The sequence below is a fragment of the Lissotriton helveticus genome, chromosome 2_1 (genome assembly GCF_964261635.1).
Source record: "Lissotriton helveticus chromosome 2_1, aLisHel1.1, whole genome shotgun sequence".
Taxonomy (NCBI): domain Eukaryota; kingdom Metazoa; phylum Chordata; class Amphibia; order Caudata; family Salamandridae; genus Lissotriton; species Lissotriton helveticus.
In genome coordinates, this window is record NC_136059.1 from 297,215,543 (window position 1) to 297,237,088 (window position 21,546).

General features: G+C 43.6%; 1 long non-coding RNA gene across 1 annotated transcript in view; it reads left to right on the forward strand.

Annotated features, from left to right (window-relative positions):
* The first annotated feature begins 1,644 nt into the window (after positions 1-1,644).
* Positions 1,645-21,546, forward strand: part of LOC144819323 (uncharacterized) — a 53,785-nt gene continuing 33,883 nt past the window's right edge. Inside the window, exon 1 of the long non-coding RNA XR_013607292.1 lies at positions 1,645-1,886. This is a non-coding gene — a long non-coding RNA (uncharacterized LOC144819323). The remainder of the gene's footprint in view (positions 1,887-21,546) is intronic.

Consider the following 21,546-nt stretch of genomic DNA (forward strand, 5'->3'; position numbering starts at 1 on the left):
TTTATGAGTTTCGCATTTAGAATTTTTCATTTATAATATGCCTAGCTGAGTTTACAATATTGCATTATTTTCTGTACTTTGCTTGTCTAAGATGACTTTGCCTACATTCCTTAGTACCACCTTTTATTTTTCTGGATTAAAATACTTTTGCCTATTTTTTATCTAGAACTTTGCCATTTATGCGCTTTATATTTTGTACTGTTTAACTCTGCTAAATTATTGTTTTTTCTGATGAGGAGTGCAGTCTCCAACCGCTAGATCAAATAAGAATTCTGGGGCCGAAATAATAGTTCTAATTTTTGGTGTGATAAATTATTGGGATTCAGATAAATATTGAGTGTCGACTCCCACACTGAACACGATCTCCTCTCACTAATACAGTTTGAATTATAGAAAGACTGGGAGTGCATTGCTAAAAGGAGAACAGCTAGTATGTGTATTCACGAAGATGAAAATGTGTGTTCTTCATTGAACATCTTCCAATGAAACTTCCTTTCACATGGAAAAAAAGCGAGTTAATACTTATCTATATACTCAGGGGCTTATTTATGTGAGCTCTGTGTCACTTTTGCACCACGTAAATTGTTACATGTGTGACACAGGACTCTCATAAAGATTTATGAAGCCGGGTGGCTTTGAGAGGCCTCATAAATCATGAGTAAGGCGATGCAGCACAAATCACTATGTAGCCTTACTCTCTGCCCAGGAGGCATTCCATAGGCATTGCAGTGGGTTTTCCCATGCAACACCCATGGAATTTGACGCTGCCCAGAATTTCAAAGTGATGTAAACCTGGGGAAGCACCAAATCCGTACACCTCCCAAGGTGATGCGTAACGCAGAGAAATATGTGCATTTCTCTTCGTTTTGTCCTCTTTCCCTCTGTGCGGCACTCTTCAGCACACTTAGAAAGAGGAAAACACCTTGTTGGATTTTTATTGTGCAGGAAGGTGCCCATTCCTGTACAAAAACAATACTGTCTGTAACGGAGGCACCCTTAATATACCAGTTGGCGCAAGGCTGGTGAAACTGCTCCACTGAAAGCAGAAAGGACAGGAATGCACCGTAAAGCTTAAATACTGTGCATTCCTGCCCTTTCACTTTGGCATAGGGCAGAGCAGCACTGTGCCTTGCTCCACTGTCCAACACCTAAATGCCATTAATGAGGCCATTAATGTGCATTGTGTCGCTCTGCTCCATTGAAAACATCTGACAACCTAAAAGGAAGTTCCATGGGGCCACTGATCTCACTGTTTTACTGATTTATGTATTTAATGTTATTAGGTTTTTCTTGAAATTGTTTGTTTGTAAGTCATGAAAAAATGGTTATCTATACTACTATTATAAAGAGAGAACTGTGTCCTTTGAGGCAGGTAAACTGGAAAAGTACACCACCAATCCAAACACTCAATACATCTTTGAAAACGTCAGGGCAAGCAGATGGACATAGGCTATATAAGAAAAAAATATATATGTTAGAAGGGAAAAGTAATTTTTAAGGAAAAGTAGTCCCTTCGAAGTAGCGCCAGCTAACGACGTGCGTGCTGACATCACGGGTCGGCGGCCAGGAGCGCGGAAGCTGGAAGCAACACCCTGCGAGGGCCGGAGCGCGGAAGTGACACCCTTCGAGGAGCGGACAGGAGCGCCGAAGCAACACCCTGCAAGGTTCGGAGCGCGGAAGACACACCCTGCAAGGAGCGCCCAGGAGAAAGAAAGCGACACCCTGCGAGGTCCGGAGCGCATAGGAGCGGCCAGGAGCGCGGGGAGGACCGTCGACATCAACATGCCCAGGGGAGCGCGGAGTAAAAGCGGACCAGAGCATGGGCAGAAGCGGTCAGGAGCAAGAAAACGGGAGCAAGGAAACAACACCCTGCGCATGTGATGCTGGTGAGTACGCTGTGCTGTGAGTGCGCTCTGCTGTGACTACGCTATGCTGCTCCCGCTGCTGGCCGCTCTGCTGCGCGTCTCCTGCTGCGGTGCTGCCCCCAGCCCCCTTCTGCCCCGGACAACGTCAGGACGGGCTGCTAGTTAATTTATAAAAAGAGCAACTTTGAATTTTGGAAACGTTGTCTAATTTTCTTTGAATACCAAATTTGGGAGCACCTGAATAAAATGATTGAACTTTAGAAAACAACATATTTCGAATAAGGTGAAAAAGACCACAGTGTTCCTTCAAATGTCATAACTCAAGGCACTTTAGTCATGGAAATTTGATTCGGAGGGTTATTCTTTCTTGAATGTTTCTACTTTTAAATGTAGGACTTTTTCATTAAAGTTATCCTAAATAACTACATGAACAGAATGTCATGGCCTGTCCAGTATATATAGTGCTACAAAGCCATATAAATCCTGTAGTAAACTCAATATAATATACAAGATGTTATCATACTTGTAATGCTATCAGCCTCTTGACAAATATTGAAATGTTCTGAGGCTGTGTTGAACTTAGCTTACCATCTGGTGGCAAATAAATAGAAGAAAGCAAGGCGTCATTGTTAATATATAAAACTGATTAATAGTCATTATTTTAGGTCGGTGACAGTCAGACTATGTGGAACTTGGCTCCAAGCTTCCGAGCTTTGCTGTTAGAGACAGAGTGAGTCATAGTAATTACAGCCGAACCTTCTCTTGGCTTCACCTTTGTACCTGCGGCTCAGCTGCAAACAATAAAGTAATTAGCTATTTTATCTGAGATTAAACAAGTGTTTACTGATATACAGTATTCAGAGGAACTGTATACATTTCTGATTAATTAAGAAACGAACCTCCTTAAGCAAATTCCGCATATTCATATAAACGTTAACTAGAAACAAGATTAAATATCTTAAATTATATTGGCATATCATCAAACACATTAACCAAAACAAAGGTAGTTTGCACAACTTTGCTGAATGCATGCTATGTATGTTTATGAGCCTAGCTTGGTTTTAAGTACGGTGTATAGTCTCGGTCGGTTTTATGCTCTACCGACCGCGGTATAGCAAGGGTGTCATAGTCCATAGTCTCAAACGTAAGCACCAGTGACGTAACATAGGCCCGCACAGCCCCAGCGTTGTGGGGGACTCCCGAGCTCCCGGGGTCCCCCTCAGCTCAGTACCCTGGCCGGAGAGCTCCTGACTGACTCCCTTCATGTACTTTGCAGAGGGGCCCCTTACTATTGTTACACCACTGGTAGGCGCCTCAAATTCCCCCTCACCCGCCTCCTAGATTGGGTAGTAAAACGCAGCCATACTTGGGTTGCAGTGGGTCCCCCATATCGCTAAGTCCCGGTGCTACTGCATCTGCTAGGACAATGAAAGCCGTGCTGCGTCTACTATCCTAATGGTATTAGGAACGAGAAAACATGGAGGCACAACTGGTTGCACACTCTTGATTTATCGAATATTTTTGTCTGTGATAATTCAAGCTTAGAATACTAACAGCATCAGATCCCTTCAGGATGGAAAACAATATTGAAGTTGTAAAGTACATATCAAGAATTGAGATGCATCTCCCAGTCCACAGATTGCAGCCCCAGCAAGCAGGTATTAACAAATTCTTACAAATATACTTAACTTGTGTCGATGTATATATTGTTACAAAATTATACCATTTATTTGAAATTCGTACTTGTAACTGGTGTTTTGTAAATCCACAATCAGCTCAAAAAATATTGAGGCGTTCTAGATATGAATGGGCCTCCCTGAAATGCATTATTGTACTATGTGAATTGTCATTGGATTAACTCTTAGCGGCCTATTCTCAGAGCCGTTTTGGAGTATGTAAAGTAGTACTCCTCTAGTACTCTTTTACATACTCTTGCATGCCTTTGTGAAATAGTCCTAAAACATTTTAAAAGGGAACAATGCTAGAATTGTCAGTGACTATTTAGATACAGTTCGCACAAATAGAAAGAACCTTGCGCTTTTTGCACTTTTATCTTACACTTTTAGTCATCTGAATTTTTCAGGGCTGATTTACTGTGGCATACAACAATATGTAAAAGAGTAGCCCTTTGGTACTCCTTCCCGTACTCATAGATGCTTTATGAATTATGAGATATTTGGACTTGATTGTAGATATAAAAACATGACTAATTAAAGTATTTTAAATACATGGAATGATTTTGAAACAAAACAGGTCCACAGAAGTTAAGTTTATTGAAAGAATTTTAAATCACTCACCTCTTGGGGCTACAAGCTGTGCACTGGAAAACATCTTGCTTCTTGATTTGTGGTTTATGAAACCAATTCACAAAGGTATTTTAAAGCATGCAAAATATTACTCTTGTAGTATATTTTTATGTACTTTTACATGCCTTTGTTTATTGGTCCCAACATGTCCAAATCCTTATTAGTAAAAGTGCAAAGAAGAAACATTCTTCCTCATCTATAGAGCATTTCAACATTGCAAAAGGATATGAACCGAAATCTTTTAACTAATTATCTCACAAAAAATATATTTGCAAGATACTTTTTCCAGAAATCCTGCCCCTCCACATTGCAGATGTCTGCAGGTTTTAGTTCATGTGTTGCTTATAAAGTGTTAAAAGGTGATTTATTGGTAGCTGCAGGTACTTAACTACAGCTAGTAATAACACCACGATCAGAAATAAGGTCCAGTAGAATCTCAATAAATGAATCCTTGCTGAATCTTAGGTAGCTTACTTTATGAGCAGTCAGGCTTAACTTAGGAGACAGGTATGTAAAGAATTGAAAAACACCAATACCAGGAAGAAAGTAAGACACAACACACAATAAAAATCCAACACCAATTTATACAAATAGGAATAATTTTCATTAATAACATGGCACCAGAATGACACAAATTAAATGTAGGGAACCAGAGATATGAATGTTTTAACATTAAGTGCTTTCTAGTGCCTAAAAGCTAAAAGTACCAACATTGGGCATCTGGTTGTGCTTGACTGGGACAAAGTCAAAGTTTCAGGCCGATCATAATGGAGCGTGGGTCGGATACGATGAGCGGTAGGGTCCATTCAAGTTTTTACCTTCTGACTCAGTCACTTTCTTGGAGCTTTTTCTCTGGAAATCAAGCGAGGCTCCTTGACAGGCCAGGTTGCTAGTTGATGATGGCGGCTTACTTCAGCTGGAAGCCTAGCTGAACTCATGGAGGTCTCGTCGATGGGAAAAATGTTCGGAGCTTCAGCAGGGGAAACCTGAATCTCAGGCCGAGTTGCGGTTTGATGTCGCCGGCTTGACTCTTGACGACAGGTTGGTCAACATATGAAGCTTTTTGATGAAAATTCTCCAAATAGTCTCAAACTTCAGGATGTTCTTCCAGGAGGCCCATTTGGGGGTCTTGAAGTGTCCCTTACACCAATCCAAGGTTCCAGGATTTCGGAGTTTCTCTTTGGGAAGTTGGGACTACAACGACCACAATGCACCTGGCCAAATCATTCAAAGTCCAGGTGGCGCTGATCAGCTGGGTTATTTTTGGTGGAGATGACCCAGGTGAAGCTCTTTTAACCTGTTGCTGTCAGGGAGTCCACTCCTTAAACCTTCAGAGCAAGGCAAAGTCCTTCTTTGGTGAACCACAGAGTGTGCAGCAAGTGCAGTCCTTAATAGTGCAGTACAAACAAAATCTTATCCTGAGCAAATGTCCATTCTAAAGTAAATCTAGCAGTCCGTAGTTATGGCAATTTCTTTGTTTTATTCCAAATGCCAGAATTCCAAATAGGTAATATCACAGCCCGTCTGAGCAGAGTGCAGCCAACACATGTTTTGTCTCATTTGTATTGTTATTTGGGGATTCCTTCTCCAAACCTTGGAGTGTTGGGTGGCCGTTCCACTTATCCTTGGAGCAAACTTTTGAATTTTGGCTGTTCTACTTTGCACTGATTCAGTACAGAGATAGCCCTGCCACTTTTACACTTAAGAGTGCAGTCCACTTTTTTCTTAAATATCTTTTTATTGGCATTTATATTTATTGTTAACACACAATCACTGCAATTACTGAAGTATAGCAGGCGCACTAACATTACAAACTATATGGATTCCAATTGGTACAATCATCCAGGTGCTTCCTGCAAGGCAAAAGTTAGTCTTAAGCTCAGTATCTAAGGTTCCGTGAATTCTGAACCCGTTCCATAAAGATCATGGTTTCGTTATGAATTTGATATTAGCGAACCGTAACTAGTTAGTGCGGCATTAGGTGTGTTTTCGTCATGTTAGACCAATGGATTCATAACGTATTTAGGGATTTCGTTCTGAACCCTTGGGTTCCATTTTGTGTATGGCAGCCATTTTGTGGTTGCCCTCACATAGGCCGATGACTGTGGCTGAACAAGTCTTTTAAGTACATGTACAGCTTAGCTCCAGTTAGTGCTGACTCCTGTTTGACCTGAATGAACTGACCCTGTTGCCTGAAGCTGACCTTGTTAAACCAGTTCCTGCCCTTTAGCTGATCAAGATTAAGGATCAGAGCACAGGACATCGTAAAGTTTTATTGCACACAAATATGCCTTATCCTACTCTCACCTGTTTCTGCTCCTTTCTTTATGGTCTATTTATGATTGGGTTGTGGCCTTTTTTATTATGGGTTCGTTCGACCTGTCTAAAGAAGAATGTTGGGTTTGACCGATGATTGATCATGGGCTGGGCAACTGAAAAGTGGGTTTTACTCTCATGCGATACCTTTGGTGTGAATACATGTGATTGGACAGTTTGTAAATATTAGGTATTTGTCTGGAATGTAATTTTTGGCATAAAAAGGGACGACTTGCTGTGTAAAATTGAGCAGTCTCCTGAGAACTCATACCGTGATGATTTCTAGGACTTCTGTTACTGGCTGCAGCCAATAAATTCGATCTTTGACGCCACCACGAAGAGTCCCGTGTCTCTGTATTCAAAGACAGGTGAACCCGAAGACTTTGGGCGTGCCCCTCGCAGCGCTAGGTCTTAAATAACCCGGTTCTTCTGTTGGCGCTTCCAACGTGGGGCGACTTCAGCGGTACCGGTCCAAGCCTGAAGATCGTGAGGAGCTTCGTGAGGAAATTCTGGAGGACGGCCACCACTTCATCGACCCCGGCATGTCGAATGTGGACTGAAGGTCTTTTCTGCGAGGCTTCCCGCTTTCCTGACGGCTACGAAGGACTGCTGCCCTGACTGTCGCCCTGTCTTGGACCCATTTGTGATGCTTTGTACGGCGAGACGATGGACGGGTCTTCTGGTGGCGTGACTGATACTTCAGTTAAGTATAAGTGGGTCGCTCCCAGTCCTTAGTTTTTGGTCCTTTGGTTCTTAGTTTGTTTGGTCCTTAGTTTTGATTTGAAAATTGCAATTTCCAAAGCCGAGGTTCTTGTATATTTACGAGTGTATCGGTAGAGATAATCTCTTGAAGTTTGAAGCTCGATTAGTGAGCGAAGATGCCTAATTGTAGCAAATTTGGTACTTGGTTTGGTTGTGGTTGCAACAAGGATTCCCGATTGGAGGATTCGTGTCCGATACCTCCGGTTGGAACTCCAACTTATGAGCTCTATTCTAAACACGGTGTGGGCCCCATTACGTTCAATGAAGTATGGGTCCACTACACTAGAAAAGATGGTGTCTTACAATGGCCCCAACATGGTAGCTTTAATACAGAGATTTTAGACAATTTAAAAACTAAATTATTTAGGAAGAAAGCCCGGCGGGCAATGTTTGACTCCTTTCGCCTTTGGCGTAAAGAAGCCAGACAACGAGAAATTAAACAAGCTAAAAGAGATAAAAGAGAAAAGGATGTATCAATAATGCAAGCTGCTAGGCAGTTTAAAGAAAACGAAGAAGATAAAGCAATTGAGGTGTCAGATAGGCAACGTTGCATGGCATTAGATAAATGTTATCCGGCCTTGCCGTCTACTCCTCCGAAAGCGATTGAAGATCTTGAGAAAGATCGTTTGATGTCTCATTTACTGAGATTACCACCTCCTTATGTGCAGGGTGCTACTGCGCCTTCATTACCACCGGTTGTTCCACCCTTTGTTGTTCAACCTCCTGCTGTTGTTTAGCCACCTGGTACTCCACAGATGGTTTTACCTCCTCCTGCGCAACCCGCTCTAGGGTCGCCAGCTGTGCTACCAGCTTTGCCTCAAACTCCTTTGCCTTCCGCTTCTGCATCTGAGACTCCTACTGTTCTTATTCCTACACCTTCTTTGCCTCAGAACACTTATTCTCCTGTTCTTATGACTGCTTCTTCTCCTTCTGTTCGAAAACGAATGACAGAAACTGTTTCTAGTTTATTGTCTCCATTGTTTGGGTCACTGAATATGACCCCTGTTTCGGAACATAAGCAGAGTCGTAGTCAGCTTCCGGGTTCCGAGGAACGGGCTGTGTTGGATTTGTTAGCTCGTAAATGGATTATGAATGCCTCAAGGTATAGTTTGCCAGCGGTTATGGATGTTTTTTTTCAGTGGGAACCGCCTAAGCAAAGTTATGTTTTTAATGTAATGTGTATGTTTCTGCGTCAGGAATGGGAAGATAATGATTTGGGTTTGATCCCGCAGGAACTACTTGATGTTCAGTCGGATTTTGCTAAAGGGATGATAGTGGAATCTGATATTACAGATGCCGTAGAGACGATACTGGCTTTTAGATCTAGCCTTCCGCCTCCGACATTGCACGAACCTGATTCCTCTGTTAGGAGAAAAGCGAGAACGTATCCCATGAGAGAAGTTCCCCCAGTTTGGAAGGAAGGGGACCCAAACGCTAATCCAGCGATTCTGCCTCATTTTCAGCGAGTATGGGTACATGTCCCATGGAAGAGAGCAGAGGTCTGGGCTCTTAAGCAGACCTTACCTGATCCCCGTAAGAATCCTGCTGGCTATTACAAAGAATTGTCCCAGACAGTTGACGCATGCATCATGAATTTGGCAGACATAGATATGCTGTTGGGTAATGTAGTACCTCAACCTCTATGGGCAAAGATTCATCATGAGAATCATGCGGTAGAATTAGGAGATACTTGGGCAAATATTATTGCTGCGGATGGTAGACAACAGGGAGGTGCTAAACCTGAACCTTTGGTTACGGAATTGCCAGGTAGAATTATTAATTTAATGAAGACGATGATGCCAGCGTTACGAGTAAATTGGGACAAGTTAGCAGCATGTAAGCAGAAAAAGGACGAAAGTGTATCTGATTTCTTCACTAGATTTGAAGAAACATTTATAGATCATAGTGGTCAGGATATGAGTACGGAAGGTGGACAAAGATTGTTCGTAGATAAGTTTGTCTTCAACTTACTTCCTGAACTGTGTAATAAGTTGAAAGATTCTGAGAGTTCTTGGGCTGTTTCCTCGTCGGCCCAGATATTAGCGACTGCACAGTACTACGAGAATAGGGACAAGGACGAGAAAGAAAGAGTAGAGAAAAAGACCAAAGACTTAAAGACAAAGGTTCTTTTGCAGCAGGCGTATCCGCCTCACTTGAATCAGCAAGGGTCTCAGCAACGCCCACAGTTTCAGCAACCTCCCCCATTTCAGAGACTGCCACAGAACGCTGGGTATTTTCCTCCAAGACCACCCTTGGGTTTAAATCAGTGTGCGTATTGTAGGGAGGAAGGCCATTATAAAAATGAGTGCCCTGTGTTGCGACAGCGCGCGAGTGGTATGACGGCCCCGAGAGGCCGTGGTGGTTTTCAGCAAGTGTCTAGGGGTAGAGGACGTGGTGCGTTTCCTCAGAACGAACGTTCCTTTCCCCCCACAGAATTCTATGAATTGTTTTGATCAACAGAAAATTGCATCTGGTCAGTCGACTCAGTACTATGCTGATGACTATTATGTTGAGAGTGAGAATGCTGATTATAATGATTGCTAGGACAGGCATGGACAAAGAGAGGGAGTAGTGTCGGTTCCAGTAGATCAGAGTGGGCCTTATGTTGCAGTAGCCACATCGGGTGTGGTAGAGCCTTTTCTTTTGGATACTGGTGCAGCGAAGAGTTCTATCATGCACTCTAAACTCCCTGGCACACCTTTGTCTGGCTTACCTAATGTTTCAGTAGGATTCTCTTGCGCCCCGGTTCGTAACCCAGTGTCTAGTCCCTTGTCTCTTTCTATAGGGCCTTGTGAGTTGGAAGCACCTCTCATTTTAACGACAGGTTGTGGTGAGAATTTGTTGGGTTTGGATTTGTTGAAAAGGTTGCATGCAACATTACGTTGTTCTCCTGCGGGAGTACAGCTTACATCGGGTAAGAAAGTGATCTCTCCGATGTATTTGTGTAAAGATCGGCTTCCACCGGAATTGCGTTCTCTCCCTGATACTCTTTGGGCTACTGGTCCTAATGATGTGGGTCTTTTGGAGATTCCACCTTATGTTGTAACGCTTAAAGCGAATGTTAAAATGCCACGTATTCCCCAATATCGGATTTCTAGCGATGGTGAAAGAGCGCTTTTAGCGATCATCTATGATTTGATTGAGAAAGATGTGATTGAAGAAACGAGAGGTAATGTGTGTAACAGTCCTGTTTTGCCTGTCCTGAAACGCACTGACTCTTCTCAGCCACCTGTTTACAGGGTTGTGATCGATCTTAGGGAGGTTAACAAGATTGTTGTGCCACAGTTTCCAGTTCTTCCGGATATTACTGCTTTGTTGACTTTGATTCCTGTTTCAGCTGCCTGGTTTTCAGTCATAGACATGAAAAATGCTTTCTTCAGTATTCCAATTGCTGAGGAGAGTAGAGATATTTTTGGCTTCTCTTTAGGAGGCCGAAGCTTCCGGTTTAAGAGAGCTCCCCAAGGCTATTGTGAAAGTCCTTCTATCTATAGTCAGGCTTTGAAAACTCAACTTGATACTCTTGTGTTGCCTGCTGGTGCTGCTCTTATTCAGTATGTGGATGATCTGTTAGTGGCCGCTGATGATGAGAAAACTTGTAAAGAAGCTACTCTTTCTTTGTTGCGACATCTGTCGGACTTGCATCATAAAGTGTCACCTTCTAAGTTGCAGTATTGTCGCCAAGAAGTGACCTACTTAGGTCATCTCTTGTCAAAGGAGGGAAGAAGGTTGACCCCAGAACGAATTCAAGCGATTGCTCGAATGACTGTGCCAAGTACACAGAGAGAAGTGCGTGCTTTCTTGGGTATTACGTCGTATTGTAGACAGTGGATTCAAAATTTCTCTCTATTGGCGAAACCTCTGTTGGCTTTGACTTGTAAAGATACACCGAATCCTCTTCCGTGGTCTGACAAATGTCAGAAAAGTTTTTCGGAATTACGTGATGCATTGTGTTCGGCTCCTGTGTAGGGTACTCCAGACTATAACAAGCCTTTCACGTTGTATGTGCACGAGAGAGAGGGATGTGCGTTGTCAGTGTTGACACAATCTTTTGGGGACAAGCAGCGTCCATGCGCGTATTTTTCATCAACGTTAGATCCGGTAGCTAGAGGGTTGCCGAGTTGCTTGAGAGCTACAGCGGCAGCGGCTGTTTCTATCCGACAGTCTGCTGGACTGGTGATGGATAATACGTTGATTGTGATGGTTCCACATGCAGTAGATACTTTATTAAATCGGACAAAAACTCAACACCTTACTAGTGCAAGGTTGTCGGGTTATGAGTTGACATTTTTGGCTAGTCATGTGCATATTAAGCGATGCAATGTATCAAATCCAGCAACATTGTTGCCGACTTCTGTGGATACAGATGGTCAGGAACAGCACGATTGTTTTCTGAGGACGGAAGAGGAGACGAAGGGTAGGATCGATTTAAAAGATTCTCCTCTTCCGGATCCTGATGGTACGTTATGGGTTGATGGTTCATGCTACAAGCTTCCGAATGGTGACACAACTGCAGGATATGCCGTGACGACATTAAGTACAGTTGTTGAAACTGCACGAGTGAGCTATAATTCAGCACAAGCAGCGGAATTGATTGCATTAACGAGAGCGTGTGTTTTGTCTGAAGGAAAGAGAGTGAATGTGTATACCGATAGTCAGTATGCGTTTGGTGTTGCCCATAGTTTTGGACGTTTGTGGAAAGAAAGGGGATTCCTCACATCCCATGGGACTAAGATTCAGCATGGACAGTTGGTGAATGAGCTTCTCAAGTCACTTACTTTGCCGAAGCAAGTTGCGATTGTGAAGTTTAGTGCTCACCGGAAGGTTACAGATGATGTTGGCCGTGGTAATGCGTTTGCGGATGAAGTTGCGAAAGACACTGCAAGAAATCTGATGAGTCGAATGTATGTGGCAGGCCCTGCGAGATGGATTGGTGATGTTGGAATGTGCGAAGATACGATTGAGAGTGTGAAATAAATCCAAGCTGAAGCTACTGAAAGTGAAAAGAATGTTTGGAGAGAAACGACGGGTAGATTGGATTCGACTGGTTGTTGGGTTGAGCTATCAGAACACCAAATATGGATGTTGCCAGATGCGTACGTGCCTGCAGTGGTTACTATGGCACATGGTTTGTCTCACATCAGTGTGAAAGGGATTTGTAAGTTGTTGGCTCCAGTATGGCAGAATGCTGGAATTCCCAAGTGTGCGGAGAATGTGGTCAAGAATTGCATGGTGTGTTTAATGTATAATCCTGGCAAGGGAACCCCAACTCCAGCTGGTCACTTTGCTCCTCCGACGTATCCGTTCGAGGTTTTGCAATTGGATTTCATCCACATGGAAAGGTTCAATAATTTAAAGTATGTCCTTGTAGTTGTTTGCGCCTTTTCTAGATGGGTAGAAGCATACCCCCTAAAAGATAATACTGCCTCGTCCACTGCTAAAGTCCTGGTCAAAGAATATTTCCCTAGGTTTGGGTTGCCAAGGATGGTATGGAGTGATAACGGAAGTGAATTCGTGGGGAAGGTGATGAAGAGAGTGTGTGAAGAGGTGGGAATTCACCAGAAATTCCACGCTGCGAATCATCCCCAATCAGCTGGTTTAGTTGAGTGCTATAATGGCACGTTAAAGTTAAATCTGGCTAAGATTCAAGCGAGCACTGGTCTTCAATGGCCTGATGCTTTACCGTTGGCACTTTTGTCGACTAGAACTACAGTACATTCCCGGATAGGTCTTAGTCCGTATGAGATTGTCTTTGGCCGTCCGGCAAACGTTTGGGGAGTGCCGAGGCCAACGAAGTTTAGTGACATCGAATACCCTATGCTAGTGGACTACTTGTATGACTTGACGACTAAATTGCGTGTCTTACATCAACAGGTTCATGATAAATTGCCGCCAGCTTCTGTGGACCCAGGTCACATCCTCAATCTCGGTGACTGGGTCCTGGTGAAACATTTTCAGTAGACTAAGAATGATCAGCCCCGCTGGAATGAACCGTACCAAGTCCTGCTATCTACGAGGACTTCAGTAAAGGTTTTCGGGAAGAAAAACTGGATCCACGGCGTACATTGTAAGAGGGCAGCGTTGCCTCTGCCGTACCACCAGTGGGTCCGTGAAGGTATTGCAGATTCAGAGACTGAAAGGGTGCCGAAGTTTGCACCGTTTAGCGACGCTGAGTTGGTGTGGAGAGGCTCCGAGAAAGAAGATGACGATGTCCTTCAAGAAGCTGTGCCTGTGTCTCAAAGATTAGACACTACTGAACCTGAACTGTTGTTTCAGCCTCAAACGAGGCCTGGAAAAGAGCGTTATAATCTACGTCCTAGAAACAATGGACTAATAAAATAAATGAATTCCTTTTTTTGATTTTTGGAACTGAACTCTCTCAGCCAAGAAACTTTTTTGGTATATTTTTGTGAACCACCATCCGGGTTCAGCTGTAGGGTCACGGTGTAAAGACTAGAAAGTGCAAGCCGAATACCCAAGGTCAACGGTTCTGGTCGGTCTAAGGGAGTTCCCTGGGCTGACAGAAGCATTCCTTAGCAGAAGAAAAACAACCGCCGTGAACAGCATCGGTTAGAGGATGGAGTTTTTTGAGATTGAGAGAGCCCTTGAGAAAATTAACTTTAAGAAGAAACTGTGTAAAATTATGCATAGCAAATGTTTTCTGATCACATGTCTTTTGATGTTTTTTAGCATGACGTTAGCTTTGGTGGGTTGGTTTGTATTTTCTCTTCAACTGATTTCTGCACCCATTTTCCAACCTACGACGTTACCTGCTACTACTTCTTTGCATTCTTTTCATACTTTACCTGAACACGAACAGATTAGAAGGTCGGAATTTGTGAATAATTCCTTTGTGCAACTTCTCCATCAACACCAGTTAGTAGTAAACACCACTAATTGTTGGGTGTGTGGTCTTATGCCACATACTATGGATAGAGGTATTCCTTATCTGGTTCTGCCATTCAGTTACAATGGGTCCGTATGGGCATATCAGACGATGTTTATTTATGCCATTGAAATCTATCCCCTGCGTTCCATGAGAGATAACTCAAGTAATAAAGCCTTGGTGAAGGGAATTACAGATATGAGTAGAGATATCGATACTTATAGAACTATTCCCAGAGATGAGTTACTAGCATATGTTGGTTGGAATGCAACCGGATATAGTATTAGTCTGGGTGAGAAGCAGAGACGAAAAAGGTCACCTCCGATTTGGATTGTACCCCATCGTGGTCATTTTTGTCTGCAAGGGAAAGGCAATAATCCGAGAGCTCAGTTAGGGAAGAGTATTTGTACTCAGAAGTATGTCTTTGCATCCCAAACTTCCCCACCGTTTTTAGCAGCTAAGGGCACATATTTTGTCTGCTATGATAGAGCATATACATGGTTGCCCCCTGATTTTTCGGAAACATGTTATGTTGCATATGTGTTGCCTCCTACGTATACTGCTGCTGTAGATTACCACAGAACGAGAGTTGTTAGGGGTGTCTTCAGTGAGGAAGATACCACGGGACAAGAAGCGGGAGACTTTTTCAAGGGTTTCCTACCGTTTTGGGGACCTATGGCAAACAGTAGAAATATACGGCAATTAACGAGAGTGGTTGAATCCACCATAAATGAAACTGCCGGCGCCCTTAGTAATATGACCGCTGAGCTTCAAGCGGATCGCCTTATGACGTTACAGAATCGAATGGTTTTAGACGTTATACTTGCAGATCGAGGTGGGGTATGTAAAGTGATCCAATCGAGTTGCTGCATTTTCATACCAGACAATGCTCCTACAGTATACCAGGCCATTTCTAAGTTACATAAGATCTCTGAGTCTATAAATGTGGATACAGGAGATTGGTCGTTGATTGGATGGTTTTGGGAACTGTTATCGACCTGGGGATGGAAGATTCTGATGATCTTTGGGATGGCTTTAGCGATTCTTTTCCTGTTCTGTCTTTGTGTGCAGTGCGCTCCTGCTATATGTGGCCTCTGTGCTACTACGTGTGCAAGGAGACCTGCCCCAAGAGAGGTACTAGGTAATAGGATTATGCTCCAGCAACATCTTGATGATCTGATGAATATAGACCTGGATTCAGATTGACGTGTGTTTAGGTTATTGCCTATGTAAGGGCAAAAGGAGGGTCTGAGGTTCCGTGAATTCTGAACCCGTTCCATAAAGGTCATGGTTTCGTTATGAATTTGATATTAGCGAACCGTAACTAGTTAGTGCGGCAAGTATGAGTATTTTCGTCATGTTAGACCAATGGATTCACTACGTATTTAGGGATTTCGTTCTGAACCCTTGGGTTCCATTTTGTGTATGGCAGCCATTTTGTGGTTGCCCTCACATAGGCTGATGACTGTGGCTGAACAAGTCTTTTAAGTACATGTACACCTTAGCTCCAGTTCGCGCTGACTCCTGTTTGACCTGAATGAACTGACCCTGTTGCCTGAAGCTGACCTTGTTAAACCAGTTCCTGCCCTTTAGCTGATCAAGATTAAGGATCAGAGCACGGGACATCGTAAAGTTTTATTGCACACAAATATGCCTTATCCTACTCTCACCTGTTTCTGCTCCTTTCTTTATGGTCTATTTATGATTGGGTTGTGGCCTTTTTTATTATGGGTTCGTTCGACCTGTCTAAAGAAGAATGTTGGGTTTGACCGATGATTGATCATGGGCTGGGCAACTGAAAAGTGGGTTTTACTGTCATGCGATACCTTTGGTGTGAATACATGTGATTGGACAGTTTGTAAATATTAGGTATTTGTCTGGAATGTGATTTTTGGCATAAAAAGGGACGACTTGCTGTGTAAAATTGAGCAGTCTCCTGAGAACTCATACCGTGATGATTTCTAGGACTTCTGTTACTGGCTGCAGCCAATAAATTCGATCTTTGACGCCACCAAGAAGAGTCCCGTGTCTCTGTATTCTAAGACAGGTGAACCCGAAGCCTTTGTGCGTGCCCCTGGCGCCGCTGGGTCTTAAATAAACCAGCGGTTCTTCATATCCCATACAAAGACAATCGAACGGAAAACAGTTATTTCTGTTGGAGACAGTCAGCATTATAATATTCCCTGTATTCTGTGCAGTTGACTGTTAGAGTACTTGTCAATATTGTCTACATTTCCATCTTTGCAATATACACTGAATCATTTTTTAGCTTATGATGCATGCCATTAAAAAGGATAAACCATACAAAATAAACCTTCAACCACAACTAAGCCTAATCCATCAGAGGGCTTCCCATTGAGTGTGTTATGTTAATGTAAAGAGTGTCCAAAAATCCTTGAGGGGTGCACCAGGGGTAGGGGGCGGTCCGGACATGCTCAGGGAAAAATGAGGGGTCACGACGCCAGGTGCAACTCTCTCTATATCCTTCAGATTCACTCGAGGTTGAAGTCGGAGTCTTATCCGGTGCATGACGTGCTTCCCATAGTTTCACCATATCTGCCCAAGGGTCTGCCAATGGTTTACGTCGTTTCGTGATCCTATTGTGTCGAAGCAAAGCCTGTTACTCTCCTCTAGCCCAGCGTGTAACATCTTCCTCCCAAGTCACTATCAATGGTGTGTGCTTTGATTTCCAACCCAGAGTTCTCCGTCTCCTGGGAAGGACAAGAGCCAGGTCAATAAATCTATGTCCCAGTTTTAGTGGCCGGGGTCTTGGGAATAAACCCAACAAGCAGACCTCAGGAGACCACGTCAAGGATCTAGAGAAGACGCTGTTAAGTAAATCAACAACTCTGCCCCAGAAGTCCACCAGCAGTCCACATGCCCAGATCATATGGTCAAAGAGTGCATCTAAATGCGAGCACCTCGCACAGGTCTGTACGTTCCTGCCATAAACCACATTTACCAGTGTGGGGTGAGATAAGTACGATGAAGAATGTTAAATTGTATACAAACAATTGATTTTACACTCACACTCCTAGCTTTCCTGATTAGTACTTTGTTGCGTGCTCCTGGGTGTGCAGTCCGTTGTGCACTGAATTAAATCAGAATGTTAAATTGTACCATCTTAAAAGCAATGTTCCGGGATATCTTTTTTGGAGTACTCGAGACCTTTCCTCATTACTTGTCAGTCAATGGTCTGGTTAAAGTGTGTTCCCATCGCTCCCATAGTCTAGGCAAGGTTTGAGGTGTCAGCTCCCTTATTGCCAGGTACAGCCATTTTACCAAATGTCCCGCCAAACCTAGAGTCAGCAGTGCCTGTAGTACTGGATGTGTATCTGGCTCATTTCCCGCTATGCCCCATAATTCTGACATCGCTCCTCAGAGTTTATGGTAATTTAAAAATTGCCCTGGTGGGAGTTTGTGATGTTCTAGAAATACGGTTACCCGTAGCAATTGACCATCTCTATAGCAATCGCCAAGTGTCTGTATCCCCGCCTCCTCCTAACCCACCAATTGTCGGCCAGAGAGAGGGAGGACCTTTTCCCGCCTGGGGGATACCTGTCAATGGTATACTTGGTGCATAGAGCAGGGTTCCCTTGCAACGCGCTGTGCATCTGTCCCAACATGTCATCGCCACAGAGAGCAGCACCCCATGTGCATAATCTTTTGACGACGATCAAGCAATCTAGGAATTAAGGTCTTATGTAAGGCGCTAGACGGGAGCGAGAATGTAGACAGGTCTCTACACCCCAACCAACTCGCAAGCCATTGAAGTTGGGCCGCCAGATAGTACGCCTCAAAGTCAGGGCCCTCCAGCCCCCCGCCCACCAACGAGTGGTTCATGGTCTGTAAGAAGACCCTATTACGACCACCATCCCACACCAGATCCCATAGCATCCCGTCAAGCGTCCGAAACCAGCGTTTGGGCACCACAACCGGTAGGTTGACAAAGTAATACAAAAGTCTTGGTAACATTACCATTTTAGATAACGCTACTCTGGCCATGAGTGGGAGCTTGAGCGTGCCCCAAAATGCCACGTCCGCTCGAAGCTTTCTCAATGTACCTCCTAAATTACCATAGAATAAATCAGTTTGCATGTGATAAATCTGTATCCCCAAGTATTTAAAGGAGACCGATGCCCATTCCAGGCTAGGTGAAAAAGCTAGAGGCCACAGGAGAGCAGAGCTTAGCGGGAAAACACAGGTTTTTTGACGATTCAAACGTAAACAAGAAAGTTTAGCAAATCCCTCAAATATTTGTATCACGGTGTGGATCCCACCAAGACCCTCTCGCAAATATATCAAGGCATCAACAGCGTATAACGAGATTATATTATTGGTCCCGTCTAATGGTATTCCCAATCTACTCCCTTACTGTCTAAATCGTTCCACCAGCAGTTCCATCGCCAGTGCGAAAATCGATGGCGACAGTTGGCACCCCTGCCTAGTGCCTCTATGGATAAAGTACGGAGCCGATATTACGTGGCCAGTACAGACCCGGGCATGCGGCTTCGCATATAAAAGGCAAACCCAGTTCTGCCACCCTTCCCCATTTTCATTTTTCCCATTACTGCCATTAAAAAATCCCAGCGCAGAGAATCAAAAGCTTTTTCCAAGTCTATTGCTACCACTACAGCATTTGGGAAATTTGTTATAGCTGGATGAAACAAGACATGATAGAGTCCTCGGAGGTTGGCTGATGTTGACCTGGTGGGGATAAAACCCTTCTGGGCCACATGAACCAAGTGTCTCATATGGGGCAAAAGCCTAGTTGCCAGGTTTTGCTCAATATCTTAAAATCCAAATTTAACATGGACAATGTTCGGAACTCATTCAATTGAGCATGAGTATTTGTAGTTTTTGGCAGAGGAATCACCAATGCCTCCCTAATTGATGGCGGTAATTACTGGTCTTTGAGTGCAATAGCATACCCTTGCTCTAATTTTGGTGCCAAAATATCTACGAAGGTAGCATAAAATTCGGCCGGGAGGTCGTCCGGTCCCGGCATTTTCCCTCTGGCCATATCTCAAATAGCCGCTCTAATTTCCCCTGCTTTAAGCGGTAATGCCAACGAGGTTTCAGGGTCACGGTCTAAGCTTGGCAAGCTCAATCCCCCAAGATATGTGATTAGTTCTTCCTCTCGGTTCCCTTCCGGTAACCCATAGAGTGACTCATAGTAAGTGCATAACGCAGCGTTAATAGCTAATGGAGACAAGAGTAGCTTGCCACGCGCATCTGTTACGCTGGGAATAGCTGTACCCCTGGACTCCAGCTTAGCCAGCCAGGCTAATAATCGTCCAGCTTTACCTCCCTCCATATGTTATTTTGCTTGATAGGCTTTAATGTCCAATGCCCTCAATCTTTCCCAAGTAGAGTTATAGAGGCTCTTTATCTCTGCCAGCTTACTCTGCGAACTGGCCCCTCCTGCAATTTCTCTATTTAGTGCCAAAATACTCCCTTCTAAATCATCTAGGTCCTGGGTGACCATACTTCGGAGTTCCACCTTCTGTCCCATACAGTGTCCACGAACCACCACTTTAAACGCCTCCAACTCTATGAACGGGGAACTTGCAGTCCGCAGATGTTCAGTAAAATAATGTCCCAAAGCCGCCAAAAGCAGCTGACAAAAACCATCATCCTCCAATAATGCTGGGTCTAGCCTCCACAAGGAGATGAGGGTCTGCTCAGGGGTGGATGTAAATCTCAAAAGAAGAGGACTATGGTCCTAAAGGGATCTACCCAGATATTCAGCTCCCGTCATTGTGGTGGACAATATGGCAGTACAGAAAAACATATCTAGTCTTGTGTGCAAGTCATATATGTGCGAGTAATACGAATATTCTCTGCACTGTGAGTTTTGTAACCGCCAGATATCCAAAGAGTGCAGTCCTCTTGGTGCAGACCATGGGCTTACCAAGGTTGTCTATCTTCTTCTTGTTTCTTCCAGAAAGAGATCTGAGTTGATTGCATGTTTTGTATATTTATCCATGTTTCTCGGGTAGCAGGCAGGGGGGCACCCCTGACCAATGGGGCATTAAGTGTTATACTCAGGTTTGAAATAACCTCCAAAGTGTGGATATTTTTGTCCCAGAAAGCACTGTTTGTCAAAATACAAAATGGAGAAAATCTCTCCTAGAGCTTAAGGTATGGCTAACCCAACCTACTGGTGTGGCTAACTTTATCTAACACTGCCCTTCCAGCCCCTCTGCTAGTTCAATTACTGAGGCTCCCTTCTGGCTGGAGGTGCAGGAAGAGGGGGTGGGTCTGGAGCCTGTCCCAAATGTCTTTCTCTATTTGAATACTAGTTTGGCTATGCCACCCCCTTCCTGCCTTTTTCACTGTAGTTCACAGATGATCTCCCACCAGATATCTCTATTTTTCTTTTAAGGCCACTTCATACCTTATTAGAGCAGCTTGGCTCAGCCTGTGAAAGGCTGGCCATCAGGAGAGGCTTCTCCAGTGCTGGATTATGGCACAGTAAAGCAAGTTCTATAACTTTGTTTCCGGCATAGTTATAATAAATCCAACCATGGCAAGTTGTTGAATTTATTCGATTATTTAGACACTTTGAAATATAATTTGTGCTCACTCCTGTCAATAGTCAGACTTTATTTAAGTAAAATGAAGCCTTCCCATGTTAGCCTAGGGAGCTAATGTACTACAATGGAGAAAAAAGAAATTGGCAGCTTTTCCCACACCGGGGAATATAAAATATCTTTTATCAGGTGCCCGCTGATACTTACAAGGTACCCCACCCCAAGGGCACATAGGGGAGACCTTAGGGTTGACATGTATGTAAAAATAAGGTAGTTTAAGACTTTGGAAGAACAGTTAATTCCAAATTCAATATGCAAATAATTTTATTTTAAAAGCAGCCTGCAAAGCAAGGCTGACCTTTAAAATGACAGCAGGCAACACAGCAGTGCACACTTAAGTGCATTAAATCTGCTGGGTCTCTAAACCTACATGCCCTACCATATACTAGGGGCTTAAAGGAAGGTTTTCATACTAATTGTAATACACCTAATTACCATATACCTTTTAAATAGAGCACTGACCCTGGGCCTGGTTAGCAGAGTCCAGGGCACAATCAGTAACAACCAGCATCAGTCAAATAATTGAGGTGATCAGAGACATAGCTTTGGTATTTCCGATTCTTGTGAAGCCTTAAGGTCGATATTATGTCAAATCATGTGTAATGGTGGAATATTTTTTAGGTCAGGATCATCTATTCACAAGTAGACAAATGCCACAGGGAGCTCTACATACACACCTGGACTCCACCAACCCCACCCTCCTCCCCGTAATATTGAGGAGAATCTGGGTATTAACAGCATAGAAATTATACCTCATTTAAACTTATGAAGTACATGAGGTAATGGGCAAAGACAAATTTATAAGAAGAGTAGACAGT